General features: G+C 38.1%; 2 long non-coding RNA genes across 7 annotated transcripts in view; one reads left to right on the plus strand and one right to left on the minus strand.

The window, feature by feature from the left end:
* Positions 1–11,680, plus strand: part of LOC140600753 (uncharacterized) — a 47,284-nt gene extending 35,604 nt beyond the window's left edge. The window contains exon 3 of the long non-coding RNA XR_012003925.1: positions 11,597–11,680. This is a non-coding gene — a long non-coding RNA (uncharacterized lncRNA). The remainder of the gene's footprint in view (positions 1–11,596) is intronic.
* The window catches only part of LOC140600752 (uncharacterized), a 66,493-nt gene that overhangs the window by 31,193 nt on the left and 19,908 nt on the right, over positions 1–15,392 (minus strand). For 2 of the 6 annotated variants that reach the window (XR_012003922.1, XR_012003919.1), the window contains 3 exons: positions 13,395–13,452; positions 7,251–7,399; positions 4,872–5,045 (listed from right to left, as the gene is read on the minus strand). The exons of 1 other annotated variant lie outside the window; for it this stretch is intronic. This is a non-coding gene — a long non-coding RNA (uncharacterized lncRNA). The remainder of the gene's footprint in view (positions 1–4,871; positions 5,046–7,250; positions 7,400–13,394; positions 13,453–15,392) is intronic. 3 more of the 6 variants (XR_012003924.1, XR_012003921.1, XR_012003920.1) reach the window with 2 other exon arrangements.

Consider the following 15,392-nt stretch of genomic DNA (forward strand, 5'->3'; position numbering starts at 1 on the left):
GTAACTTCTCTTTCAAAGATTGGCTGTGGTAATCATACCTACCTACTTGTCACATAGCTCAATTGGGAAATCTACCTCAGCTTCACAAGCTCCAACAGGTGATGCTATCTGACACTACCTAGGGTGACAGGGTAAGATTTCATATAATCTTGGGTCTTGGTGAGTTGTAGTCCAGGCAATTAGCCTTCCTACCAAGAATCCCATGTATACCTTTGGTTCTGAAAGACATATTCCTCCATAGATTGAAGATTGCCTGGCCCCTTAGTAATAAGTAAAGTGTTGTCCTGAATAAGCTTTAACCATGGAAGACTCTGTCTCTACGGAAGCTCCCTTGTTTTGAATTAGACAACTAATGCCTTAATGTAATTAATGACAACGAATTAACCAGATTATATAACTTGTTGGTGACCATCTTTTTTTTTTTTTTTTTAAGATTTTATTTATTCATGAAAGATACAGAGAAAGGGAAGCAGAGACATAGGTAGAAGGAGAAGCAGGCTCCAGGTAGGAAGCCTGATGGGGGACTCGATACCAGGACTCCAGGATCATGCCCTGAGCCAATGGCAGACACTCAACCACTGAGCCACCCAAGTGTTCCGTTGCTGACTTTTTCAATGGAAGAGGAGTTTCTAGGGATTCCAATGACTGACCATCAGAAGGCTTCCCCGGTACCAAACCTCCTCTTTTCCCCAGATCCAGGTCTCTATGACACCATGGCCACCTATTTCACTGGCTTCTTTGTCCTAGCTCTTTCCTGGAATATGCAGAATTTGGGCCTCATTCTGACTTCCTAGAAAGAAGCCAGATTTTTCTCAGTCTTCTCAGATGGATCTGAGTAGCAGAAAGTACTTCTTTGAAGATTAAAAGTATTTCCACCCAGAAGAAAATCTATTCTCATTTACATGTACTTTAGCTTAATAATGGTGTTTAATCAACTTTAAACCATGGTGCTTGAAAATAAAAAGAAAATAGGAAGAGGAAGTACATTCATTTCAGTAAAATGTAGGAAACGAAGATAAAATCATGTTTTCCCAACTCCTTAAATCATCTTTATCAGTCTCACTACAGGAGGATTTAATTTGAAAAGATAACATGCATTGACTGTGCAGTGGATCTTTGGGTATTTGACAGATGAATGAGGTCACTAACGAGAAGCTTATCTTTCACAGAGGTTAATTCTCAAGTGGAGAGATTTGTAGACTGAAACTCGGTGTTTGTGTCATTATAACTGGCTTTATTTCCCTTTCTAAAGATCCTGTTTAATATAAGTAAAAACATTAAATAAAAGCATATACTATAGGCATAACTTTTTGACAAAGTGCCTGAAATTTTGGCGAATATTAGTATGGTTACAACCTACTGTAAAAGACCTTTCCTTTTTTTTTTCTTTTTTAATTTCCATCATTTTTGCCCAAAGTGAATTTACTGATAAAATTAGTAGGAAAATAAGGATGATTTTTATTGTTGGCATATTTTGATCACTTTCCAAATTGTGTTGGGAAGAAACACACCTTGCTTTTTTGAAAGAAAAACATAAACTGTTCTTTAAGTAGTTACAACTCTGTGTGTGTGTGAGTGCATGTACATAGGGCAGAAAAGGTTCAAGCATTCCTTTCCTACCAGCAAAGAACCCCAAAATGTAGTCTCCCAAAGTATCTTTTTCCCCCTGAAAAATAATAAGAGGATTAAAACCAGTAGTAATCATCTTCATAAGTCAGAACATTTCAGTGTTCATCTAGCCCTCATTTTGCACAGTTAAAATGAGATTATTGGGTAAAGTAGTCTGTGTTTCCACTAGAATTTGACTATGTGCCTAGGACATTAATGATCTACAATGATCGATCACTAAATATATTGTAGAAGTTTTTCTTTGTTTGCTTGATCCTTATTATATTGGTATGGGGTACTAGGTGGGAGGTAGAAAATTATTAGCAAATAAGCATAAATCTTTCCTATACTCTTTAAATTTATAGCCAGTTGTCTTGTATTATTAATCATATATAGTAAAAGATCACACAACAAATAAGAAATGGTCAGGGGCACCTGGGTGTCTCAGTTATTTCAGTGTCTGATCTTGGTTTCAGCTCAGATCATGATATCAGGGTGGGGAGACTGAGCCCCAGGTTGGGCTCCCAAGCTCAGCTGGAGTCTGCTTGGGATCCTTTGCCTCCACCTCTCCCTCCCTCTTTGCCCCTCCCCTCACCCCTGCATATGTTCACGCTCATATTCTCCTCCTCTCTCTCTCTCTCAAATAAATAAATAAATAAATAAATAAATAAATAAATAATATTTTTCAAAAAACAAAAAAAGAAATGGTCATTAACAAAAGAACTATGAGGTCATTTCTATAGTTTGTCGAACTAATGAAAATTTATGCTTGTGGCTCAGATCACAGATTTGTGCATTATGAAAGAATATAACTTCAACGTTTCTAAGAAACTATTTTTTTTTTAATAGTTTTTTTTTCTTTTTTTTATTTATTTATGATAGTCACAGAGAGAGAGAGAGAGAGAGAGAGAGAGAGAGGCAGAGGGAGAAGCAGGCTCCATGCACCGGGAGCCTGACGTGGGATTCGATCTTGGGTCTCCAGGATCGCGCCCTGGGCCAAAGGCAGGCGCCAAACCGCTGCGCCACCCAGGGATCCCTCTAAGAAACTTTAAAGAAAAATATTACTTAATTTGGTTCTGTATTTTAGTCATTATTATGTGCACTGTGGAACTAATTAGTTTAACTGTTTATGGTGCCCAGGAGAAAATATTGAAATGTCTGCTTCAAGTTTGAGTATTTGGACTAGATGATCTCAAATGCCCCATGCAGCTGCCCTCTCTGTACATTCTAGAATTTTAAGTTCACATCTTCTGCTCCTACCTACATTTCATGGCAGGCTGCTAACACCATTGCATTGAGAAAATAGGCATACAGGAGGGGAAACAGCAAGCAATGTCTATTTAACGATAAACGTTGGAGAGAGGAAAAGCCTATTGGATGGACTATGAACATCCAATAAATATTCATTGGGATGAAGCTACTGTGAAAACTTACACATATAAGGACTAGATGCCTACTACTGTGAGGTAAGAAGCCAAGGGAAGCATAATGTCAAGGGGTTAAGTGAGTCCTGGGTTGTACGTTTGCCAGGGAAATTTTCTGGGACAGGTTACTGCGCATCTCCAAGCCTCTACATTCTGGTCTTCACGGGAAGGATGAGAGTATGTGCTTTGTAAGATCACTATGGGGTGGGGTGAGGGTTGCTTGGGTGGCTCAGGCAGCTAAGCATCTGCTTCACCTCAGGTCATGATCCCGAGGATCCTGGGATCCAGCCCTGTGTTGGGCTCCCTGCTCAGGGAGAGGTCTGCTTTTCCCTCTCCCTCTGAAATTCTCCCCTGCTCATGCTCTCTCTCTCTCTCTCTCTCTCTCAAATGAATAGATAAAAATATTTTTAAAAATCACTATGATGGGGATCCCTGGGTGGCTCAGCAGTTTAGTGCCTTCCTTTGGCCCAGGGCGTGATCCTGGAGTCCTGGGATCGAGTCCCGCATCAGGCTCCCTGCATGGAGTCTGCTTCTCCCTCTGCCTGTGTCTCTGCCTGTGTGTGTGTGTGTGTGTGTGTCTCATGAATAAATAAATAAAATATTTTAAAAAATCACTATTAGGATTAGATGAGACAGCATATGGAAAGCACCTGCTCAAAGTCAATATTCAAAACGTATTTGTCCTTTGTTGTTGTCCTCTAGTGTCCTAACCTGTTTATACACGCTTAGAAATGCTCTACATTTCATGTCTTCCCCCAATGTTTCATACTAACCAAGCATATCACAGTTATCTATGCAACAGAATAGTTAGAGATGATTTGGAAAAGGTGATGTTTTAGGAGATCAATCTTCCCAGAAAGCATTCCCCCACCCCAACCCACTATGTCCTGAGTTGTTGTTCATCCCTCCCCCTACAAAGTGGGCTTGGACCTTTTTACTCTGCATTATGGGGGAGTAAAGCACTCTAAGTAAGCATCAAAGTCAATTTCATCTCTGTTCAATTCTCACAAGCCTCTTTTTGCAAACAATAATCCTGCAGGACATCTCATTATTCACTGGGATAATTGTTTCAAATATCAAAAGCTGCATAATAAAAATAAGAAAAATCCTTATTTTTAGAAATTGTACCCTGGCTGTGCTGCAGACTGATCTGGGGAAAGTGTAGAGATAGGTTAGCAGGCTGATGGAACATTCTACAGGAGACTTAATGAAGTCCTGAACCGAGGTGGAAGACACCAGAGAAATCAACAGAAATTCCTATCAAACGTCTGGAAGTGAACTTCTCCAAGGAGGCGGTCAACCTTCAGTAATTACCGTAAGAATTAAGTAAAACTGTTTGCGTCTACATGTGGTGCGTGCTGGAAAAAAATCATTAAATCATGCTGCCAAAATGGGAATAAACGTTTCCGTGGGTTATGAACAGAACTGCACAGAGATTTCAGTGGCCTTTCATTTGTTAGTAATCTCCTAATGGGGATCCCTAGGTGGCGCAGCGGTTTGGCGCCTGCCTTTGGCCTAGGGCGCGATCCTGGAGACCCAGGATCGAATCCCACATCGGGCTCCCGGTGCATGGAGCCCGCTTCTCCCTCTGCCTGTGTCTCTGCCTCTCTCTCTCTCTCTCTCTGTGACTATCATAAATAAATAAAATTAAAAAAAAAAAGAGAAGTAATCTCCTAATGACTCAGCCTGGTAATGGCCAAACGCTGCTGTTCTGGGAATCGATGGCCTTCTTAACACAACACAAAACTGTTGCTGTGTGGATACCCATGAATTTGTTGTTCTGACCTCCAAAAACAGCAGTCATGATTGAGTACCTACTATGTACCAAATTCTATGTACCTTTAGGACAAATTTGCCACTGTAATTAGGTCGTGGATAAGAAGTTTGAGACTTCAACTGCTGAGTGACATACATGTTCAGGATTATACAGTCAGTACATAGCCAAACTGGAATGTCAGACCAGACGGTGTCCAGTTGTAAACCTGTTTCTTACTCCACCTACCAATTCTTCCTCTGTAAAGAAATAAATATATGTGTGTATATAATATATATAAAGTGTGTATATTGTATATACATATATAATATACATATATATTTCTTTATTTGTTTATATATAGTATATATAAACACAATTTACATATGATATATATACACAATAGAAATATTATGTATATATACAGTTTCAATCAGCTACTAAAATTACACAATAGAGATAAATATATTGAGTTGCAGTGACGTTACCAATAATTATTCACTGAAAAAAAACTATGATGATGCAAAACCCTGTATACAAATGTGCATAATAGCTTTATCACGATAGCCAAAAAGCAGTGATGGCCCAGCTGTCCTTCAGCGAATGAATGGATAAACAAAAGGTGGTACATCCATTCAGTGGAATATTACTCGACAACAAAAAAGGAATGAACAGTTGATGTAAGCAATAACTTTTATAAGTCTCTAGGGAATTGTGCTGAGTGATAAAAGCCATTCTGAAAAGGTCAATTGTGTATAACTATATATATAGTTGTATAACTATATATATATAGTTAGTATATATAGTTTATATATGTTATACATATATATATAATGTTCTTGATATGACAAAATTATGGGAATAGGAATTAAATTAGTGGTTGCCAGGATTTTGAGATTATGATAGGCGTGGTAGGAGCAAGATGCATGTGATTATAACAGGGTAGCACAATAGGGGTGGTGGACACATGAATCTATATGTAGTAAAATTAGAAATCCACACATATACAGAAGTAGAAGTAAAACTAGGGAAATCTGAATAAATAAGATCTTCAGATTGTGTCAATGGCAATATCCTGGCTATGATATGCTACAATATTGCAGGATGTTACCACTAATGGAAATTCTGTAAAAGGTACTCAAAATCCCCTAGTATTACTTCTTATATTTGCATATGACTATACTATATGATTATTTCAAAATAAAAAGTTTAATTTGAAAAAAGATAATGACATTAGTGGGATGTTTAATGTTAATGATGATTTAAAATAATCTAGGAAAGATTTTTAGAATGTATGTATAATCAAAAAATGCTCCTTTTGAAATACATAAAAAAAATTTTATTTTGCTTTATCTAAGTAATTCAGAACAATTTTAGAATAACAGAAAGAAATTACCTACCGTTTGCCTGCCCAATAACAACTTAATATTTTGGTATACATTCCCTTGGACAATTTTCTCTACATCTGTTACACACCTTTTTGTCTTTGCTTTATGAAATTGTTATTATTCAGTTTCTATGATTGAGTTTTTTCCATTAATAATTACTGGCAACATCACTGCAACTCAATATATGTGTGTAATTTCAGTAGCAGTGTGACATTTCTCTGGGATAAATGCCCAAGAATTCAATCGCTGGGTCATATGGTAATTGCATGTTTAGTTTTATAAGAAGCTGCCAAACTGTTTTCCAGATTGACTATACCACTTTACATTCCCACCAGTTATGTATGAGGATTCAGTCTCTCCACATCCTTGCCAGCATTTGGTGTTGTCATGTTTTTGTTTCAGCCATTATGATAGATGTGTTGTGATATATCATTGCTTTAAGTTATAACAAGTTGAATTGTTTAAAAAACAATTTTAAGATAAAAAAATTAAGGGGCACCTGGGTGGCTCAGTTTTTTAAGCATCTGACTCTTGGTTTCAGCTCAGGTCATGATCTTAAGGTCCTGAGATTGAGCCCTGCCTTGGGCTTCACACTCAACTCGGAGCCTATTTGTCTCTCTCCTTCTGCTCCTCCCCTGGCTCGTATTCTCTCACTCTCTCCCAGTCTCTCGAATTAAATAATAATAATAATAATAATAATAATAATAATAATAATAAGGATTCTCAATGCTCATTGAGGATAGAAAAGATATCCTTTCATACAGTGCTTTTAGTCAAATACATTCCATTTGACATAGGAAATCCATTTCTTGGAGTCTACCCTCCATGTAAGGAAAGAGATTTCCTTTATTCTCATTTCAAACCCACCAAGTCACCTTCTGATTATTTAGCATTCCAAAACAATTTGCCATTAGTTGAGGACAGTTCAGGTCATGGAGTTGTCAGCCTCCCCGTGTTCAGGACAGTTCTCTTTTTAGTGCAAATGAAAAAATTAGCATTCTGGCCCATAGGTGAGAGCCCTCAGGTCAGTCCATGTAAAGCTGTCATAGAGATAGAATCTGAGCTGGGCATACTGACCCGTATGATCCTCTGAGCCCACAGGCATGAAGGCTGGATCCAGAGCCTTAGAAGGTTTTCCAGAATAATAATGGCCGGTGGAGAGCCTCAGCAGTGAGCTCCACCCTGGGGGATACTCAGCGGTTATACTGGCATGCAGTTGGCAGCTTCTGCAAGAATCATGCAGATTTATAGGTCAGTCTTTCATGGGAGAAACTTGATATCCATAGATCTGATCACAGTATTTACTTCCAAAAACAAGCAAACAAAAAATGAAAACTTTAAGTGATAAAAGAGTTTGGATTTTTATCTTAATGGAAACTTTTCTTCCTAATATCCTCTCAGATTTAGTTCTGGAAAATATTTATGACCTTTTTAGGTGTAAAATTAACGGGCTGAGTACAGAGATTATCAGCAGGGTCAAAGTTATTTCTCCCTGAGAAAGAATTCAGAAGCCTCTCTCATTCACTTTAAGTGAGATTAAAAGAGAAATTGAATAAGACCTTCAAAATTCTCTCTCTCTCTCATTCTTGCTCTTCCCTCCCCCTTCCTTCTACCCACCTTCCCTTCCTTCTGTCTCTGTCATACACATGCACACACACACACACATACACTGGAGGCAGATGAAATACTATATTATTTCTAATGGAATTAGTGTACAAACCCCCGGATACGTTCTTTGCTTGAGCATCAAATATATTCAACTTAGACTTGCCAAAATCAGATTTAAGAATTATAACTGTGTGTTCATGAATGAAGAAAGAGTTGTTAGTCGGGGCAAACATTGTCTCATTGATTTCTCCTCTGTGCCATTAGTAAAATCAGTTACTAATCCTTGGAGATTACTCAATAATTATTTCCAAAATATCTAAGGTAGGATTCATGAGACACTATGTTCATTATGATGAGTGTCTAAGTGTCTTATTGCTTTTACACTTCATTCTAATTTTTGGTGTGTGCCAGACACTTTTTTTCACTTAAAAAATCTTTACATGTATTAACCCTTTTAATCCATATAATCCTATTTGGGGCTGCTAAAATCTGCCTTTCTGGAGAGGAATAATAACTTTTCATAACTTATCTAAAGTCTTACAACTAGAAGGGGTGGCGCCAGTCAAAATCCAAACCTAGCCAGTCTCCACTAATAACCCTTGGGCTCCATGGACTCCTTGTACCTAGTCCCTTCATGACACTTGCTGAATAATCACATGCTCAATGGTTACTGATAAATATAAGCAACTGGTATTTCCCAAACGTCTAAAATGCCTTGCCTCTATCAGGGAAATCACAGCAAGTAAGGACTAGTAAGCAAAACTAAAGAACATGAAGAGTGAAAAAGAAAGTCTGTCCTGAAAGTCAGACCCAGGGCTGACCTTTGTAGGTTTGTGAGCTGTAGCTGCAGGAGATCCCCGACTGAGGGGGTAAATGAAGAACTAAGTCCAGCTTTTCTCAGCCTGCGTGGACAGGAGGGAGGGGACCTCATGCAATGCTTCTAAACCTAGGATGCAACTTTTTGAATTGGCAAGCTGTGAAATTTATAAAATTCACCCAAGGATCCAGCTAGAAAGAATCTCTACCCAACTTTCAGGTATGCCCTGAACTCCCTGAGTGATCTTGGACAAGCCTATTTTTTTTAACTTCTTCTTACTCCTTCCATTTGGGAACCTAAGCACATGATTCTAGACACTGCACTTGAACTTACAGAATGAGCTTTACCCTTCTTTCAGCTTTATTGAATTATAATCGATAAATAAAAATTACATATGTTAAAGTATACAACTTGATGTTTTGATACATGAGTATGTTGTGAAATGATCACCACAATCAAGCTAATTGTCATGTATATCACCTCACATAGTTACTATTTTCTGGATGCAAAGCTAGAATGCAAAGCTTGAATTCTGTGTGCTGGAGTCTTTTAGGAAAAGACTCACACACTGAAGGACTTTCAAGCTCTCACTGTAAGATTATTTGTAGTCCCTGAAGGCAAGAAAGATAGACAGAGAGATAGAGAAACAGAAAGAAGGGAAGGAAGGAAGGGGGAGAGGAAGGGGAGTTGGGAGGAGGGAGGTTGGAAAGAAGGAAGGAAGGAAGGAAGGAAGGAAGGAAGGAAGGAAGGAAGGAAGGGAGGGAGGGAGGGAGGGAGGGAGGGAGGGAGGGAGGAAGGAAGGAAGGAAGGAAGGAAGGAAGGAAGGAAGGAAGGAAGGGAGGAGATATAAATTATGGAATGGAGACCATACTCACTCAATTGGGGTCTGACCTATCAAAGGGAAAAGCCTAACATTTCAGAGCATGAGTTTTACTTGTATTTTACAAAAGCAAATTCTCTCTCAATGAAAATTCTCCAAGGACTGAAAATATGCAAAAGAACATAAATCATGTCTTAAGATGTTTGATTTATAGTCTGAGGGCTTAGCAACAGATCTACCATAAAAGGATTGTATGTTGTCATTGTTTAAACTCCCTCATATTAAATATGTCATCTTTAATGGTAAGACAAGTAAATTTGAAATTGATTTTGAATTGAAGAAAATTGGAAGGGATTTACTGGAATCATTATATTGTCAAGAATTCTTCACATTCTCAATAATTCAAAGGCTAATTATTCTGATTGCTCAGACATTGCATTTTGCATCTTCTTGTGGCCTTTCTCTTTTGACCACCTCATTAGTGTCTTCTCTGAAGGATGGGCCAGGGAACAGAAAGGGCACTCTAGTCTGGCTTGGTGGGCAATGAAGATGAGGCTACTGACCATGTGAGATTTGGAAACACTCCAGGATTGCAATTGCCTGTAATCAGCCCAGAACCCAGCTCTCTGTGAATTCAATGTGTACTGTAAACATTTAAATGGGAAAAAAATTCATTATAAATGCATAAACATATGTTTTTACTAAACCATATTCCATTTTCTCTTAATAAACACATATGATATACATCATCATTTAAAGTATCTGTGTTATATAAACAAATAAAGTCTCTACTTCCATTTTCTTCTTTTATACCTCCTTTTTCCTTAGACTGCTAAGTCTGGTACTGGGTTAAATATATCCTCCAAAAATTCAAGCCCACCTGGAAACTGTGAATGTGACCTTATCTGGAAATTGGATATTTGCTGATTTAATCAATTTTAGGTGACATCCTACAGGAGTAGGGTGGGCCTGGAATTCAGTGACCGGTGTCCTTGTAAAGAGAGAGATCTGAAGACACAGAGGAGAACATGGGAGAAGATCACATGAAAATGTAGACAGAAGTTGTAGCTACGCTGCCTCAAGCCAAGAAACTCTAGGGATTGGTAGCAACTACCAGAAGCCAGAAGAAACAAGGAAGGACTCTTCCCTAGGTCCTCTGGAGAGAGCATGGCCCTGCTGACTCCTTAATTTTGAATTTCTAGCCTCTGTGACAGTGAGAGAATAAATTGTCTTGGCTTCAACCACCCAGCTTGTGATATTTTGTTATGGAACCCTAGGAAACGAGCATGGACAGTATCTAGAGATTTTGCCCCTTGGCACAAGAGTATTTAGGAACGTGAAGGCACCATCCTCACACCTGGAAAAGGTGAGGTGCAAAGAAATAAATTGACACAGAAAGGAGGTCTCTGCTTGCAACTTAAATGGATGCAGCCTAATGAGGTGCTCCATGTTCCCACCCCTCTCAGCACATCTTTCTATGTTCAAATTGTGAACTTGATTGTCTACTAGACTATAAGCTCTAAAAGATAGTGTCTAAGTTTGACTTATAACTGCCTTATCCCCAGTGCCTCATGTAGTCTCTAGCATACAGTTATCAATCAATAAATACCTGGGGAAAGAAGGAATGGGGGGATGGAGAACAGCATGGAGGGAGGGAAACAAAGCCAAAGTCCATTAATTAAGTTGAATTGTTCTAATGAACCTACTTCCAAAAACATTGATGATGTCAGGAAAACCTAGATACCTACTTCTACGTTCACAGACTTACTAATGAGTGATTCAACCTTTATTTTAAAATATAATTTACCATTTGTGGTAATGAGGTCATTAAATTTTACATCATTTATAATGCTCAGCATTAGAAAAATGAGATAATAATAGACTTTTAGTGCTAATAGAGATTTTAGAAATAATCTTTTCTTCCCTTGTGTTGTCTAAATGAAGAAATCTAGGCCCAGAGAGATGAAGTGGCGGGATCCATGCATCCTAACCCCCAGCTTTGTGTCTTACCCTCTCTATCCTGTTGTCTTGCCAGGGCATGGAAGGTGATATAGGAGGGATGCTGCATTTACAGGAGTATAACTTCTAACCCTTATCTCATCCCACATTGCAGAACATTGAACTTGAATAGAAGCGGACTTCTTAAAGTGAAGATTTTCTCTTTTTTATCACTGACAGATCCTCACAATGAAAAACAACAAAGTGGGATTTGTACTTGTGTCCAGTACTCCTTCAAATGCAGGCTGTGCCCTAAAGCAAGACCAACTTCTGTGTCACTCAATGTCTTCATCAGAACAAGGTAGTCGTCATTCTTTTTTGCTTTCTAATTTCTGACTTAAAATGCTGCTGCTGAGAACCAAAAGACAGGCTGACCATGAACACTCTGCACTATGTTCCCCATACTCTTGTTATCTAGGGTTTCTGAGGATCAGAAAAAAGCCCCCAGGTCTCTGGCCAGCCTCACCTCACCCACTGCCTTTCTGACTGTGGCCCACACTGCATCTTGGGGGCTCATCTCCTTCTATTTCTTCATCCTCACCAATGAAAACATCCCTGGTGGTGTTCAGTGAAATGTCATGTCAAGCTGATTCAGTCTATTGTTTTTCTAATTTAGAACAAAGATAAATGTTAGCTCACTCTGGCAAACAGTCCTCTGACATCAGAGACCTGTGTCTCAGGCCAAGAGCTGGCAGGATTTTAAAATTTACAAAAGGAGTTGCTGCAAAACTACCCAATTTCAACATGGGGATTGTCAAAGTTGATTCCTTGAAAGAAAAAAATAATAATAATGGAATTCATCCTGCAAATAATAACAAATCTGAAATGTATTCTTTGCATCAAAAAAAGCCCCAAACATTATCAGGGGTCAAATCTATTTTGACCAGCTTGCCTTTTGGATTACTCCAATAGCTGGCCCATACATTTAGTCTGCTTACTGATAAACAGGCATAATTTAAATAACATTGGGATTCATTTTCCAAGCATTTTATTAGCTTCTCTGAATTGATTAATGCTTCATAAAATCTGCTTGAGGGGAACAAAAAGATAGTGGTTACATTTTGTTTTAATTTTCAATTTCATAACTTTACTAATTTATATTACAGTGCCATCTATTGGAGTAAATGTGCTTTTTCCATGGGAGTCAGACAAAACCAATCACTTGGTTGGCCTCAGGAGAACCACCAAATTAGTTTATTAGTAGGAATGACAATTATTCAAAAGGAATATTAAATTTCAGCACAGCATAAAGCTCCATAAAGAATACAGAGGCATAGGTAGTAGCAAAGAAATAATTACATGTATGCAGTCTAAATTATTATATCGTATTGAGATACGGCTCTATCAAAGAAAGCATTGCAGCAACATTTCTTGATTTCGAATGCTCATACCCTCTTGAAAAATGTGCAATGTAGATCATCAAAGCAAATGAAATTTGCGATGAGGGACACTCCCCCGACACCTGAGAGATACCGAGATGTCTGTTCTGTGCTGCCCTTGCACCCTTGCATCTTGTAGTGACGCTCAGTGTGAACCAGAAAAAAAAAAAAAAAACAACAGTGTATAGTTTTCATCAGCTTGTGTGTCTGCCAGCTGCCAGCATGGGTGTACTGTGGATTTAGGAGGTCAAGGGCTACACCTTCTCAGATCTATATTCCAGCATCACGTGTACAACTTGGCTGAGCATTGGTTTCCAGGGCACACGGAGAGTCTCAGAGAAACACAGTTTTCAGACTTCTCTCCTTTGTCAGAATACGATCCTTCCTGGCTCACGTGAAGAGAAGTGCTCACTGGTAAGAAGGCGTGACATATTCAAGGGAGGCAAACATTGCAGCTCAGATTTGGACAAGGTTTAATGCCATCCTGATCTGGAAATGCTAGTACTAATTTTGGAGCTGCAGAATGAGTATTTAAAACATTCAGCTCATGGTTTTCATCTCTTTTGCAAATATTACTCTTTGTTCTGTATCGTACTTACCTTAAATATTTGTAGAAAGATTGTGCCAAAGGGAGGATCTTCATTTGAAAACCTAGGTCTGGAAGAAATCATTTTTCAGATCTTTAATTTTCATTGGTAAAATCCCTCACAATAGATTTTCCTGTAGATATCTTTGAATTCACAAATGGTCTTTTCTCCTCTTTAAAAAAATCATATGCCATTTCTATCATAAGTTTTACTTTGGTGATTTTTCCTGGGATGTGGAAGGTCCTATGATTTCTGCATTTGGGGGTAAAGTGGAATGGGGAATGCAAAGCTTAGTAATAGAAACGTATCTTCACATCTTCTGAATTCAGATATGTGATGGAACACTACTGACATACTGATACTACCCATTTATGTTCTTTCCTTCCTCCATCTCCTGAGCTTTTTCAAAGAAAATATTCCTTTAGACAAAACAAAAGGAGGACCCTATTGTAAGAACTATTTCACATTAAGACAGTAATTTTTCATTAATTTACACCTAAGAAATTTTTTCCAGCTACTCTTTTTTTAAAGACATATATGTATGCATATATGTATGTTTGTATTTGAGAGAGAAAGCATACACTCTCAAGAGGCAGGAAGGTCAGAGAGAGGGAGAGAGAGATTTCCAGCAGATTCTCCACTGAGCATGGAGCCCAATGTGCAGCTCTATCTCCTGACCCTGAGATCATGATCTGAGCTGAAATCAAGAGTCAGGCACCCAAACAACTGAGCCACCCCTGTGCTCCTATTTCCAACTACTCTTAAGACTCATCCCTTGGACCAGTCATCATTTAAAAATATTTTTCCTGGGCAGCCCGGGTGGCTCAGCGGTTTAGTGCCGCCTTCAGCCCAGGGCCTGATCCTGGAGACCCAGGATCGAGTCCCACATCGGGCTTCCTGCTTCTCCCTCTGCCTGTGTCTCTGTCTCTGTCTCTGTCTGTCTCTCTCTTTCCCTCCCTCCCTCCTCTCCTCTCCCCTCCCTTCCCCCTTCACACAGTGCTCTCTCACTCTCTCTCTGTGTGTCTCTGATGAATAAATAAATAAAATATTTTTAAAAATATTTTTCCTTTGATTTTTCAAAGCAGAAATATAATCCTAAGAATCTTAAAATTCAACTGGAATGTTTTCTAGGATTACCAAATTTGTATATTACATTGGATAATACCCAAAGATAAAGTTTGCAGGTTATTATCTTTAGATTCATTGTGTTTTATTCAAGAAAGTAGTCAAAAACAGTTTATCAAATTATGCCATTAAATAGTTCAATTAGTGTTATTTTTCCTCTTATTTTTTCTTAAACACAATTACTTTTTTTAAAAGATCTTATTTATTTATTTATTTATTTATTTATTTATTTATTATTTATTTATTCATGAGAGACCCAGAGAGAGAGGCAGACAGAGGCAGAGGGAGAAGCAGGCTGCCTGTAGGAGCCTGATATGGGACTCAATCCCAGGACCTCAGAATCATGACCTGAGCCAAAGGCAGACACACTCAAACTCTGAGCCACCCAGGTGCCCCCAAACATAATTACTTTTTCTACTTCCAAAACAAGATAATATGATCATTGTCAGATGATTAGAGGTTTTTTGCTATGTACCTCTTTTTAGTAAATGAAATTTCGGATAAAGTTTTATTTCAGTAAGAGATATATCTCTACTTCCACAATAATAAGGTTTTGTCATACACCTATGTCATTTTGGTAAACTGTGTACTATTGATAATGATAATTATTTAGCTCAATTCAGAGGAAATTTATAATGTACAAGTCTCAGGAAATAAAAGAAATATAAAAAATTCCAATTAATGTATACATTTTGATTATATGATGGAGTGATTAGTAAAAGATTTTTAAACTTAGATGACATGAGAATGGAAATTATGGAAAATTGGAAATGAACAATGAGTTCTAAGGAGAAGACAAAATGTAAGTTTTCTATGTTGGGGAAGAACTTGTTCATTTATTTTCAAATTAATAGTGGGTGTATCAAATCACTGGAGAATTTTATA

Source organism: Canis lupus, chromosome 12 (assembly GCF_048164855.1).
Source record: "Canis lupus baileyi chromosome 12, mCanLup2.hap1, whole genome shotgun sequence".
Lineage (NCBI taxonomy): Eukaryota > Metazoa > Chordata > Mammalia > Carnivora > Canidae > Canis > Canis lupus.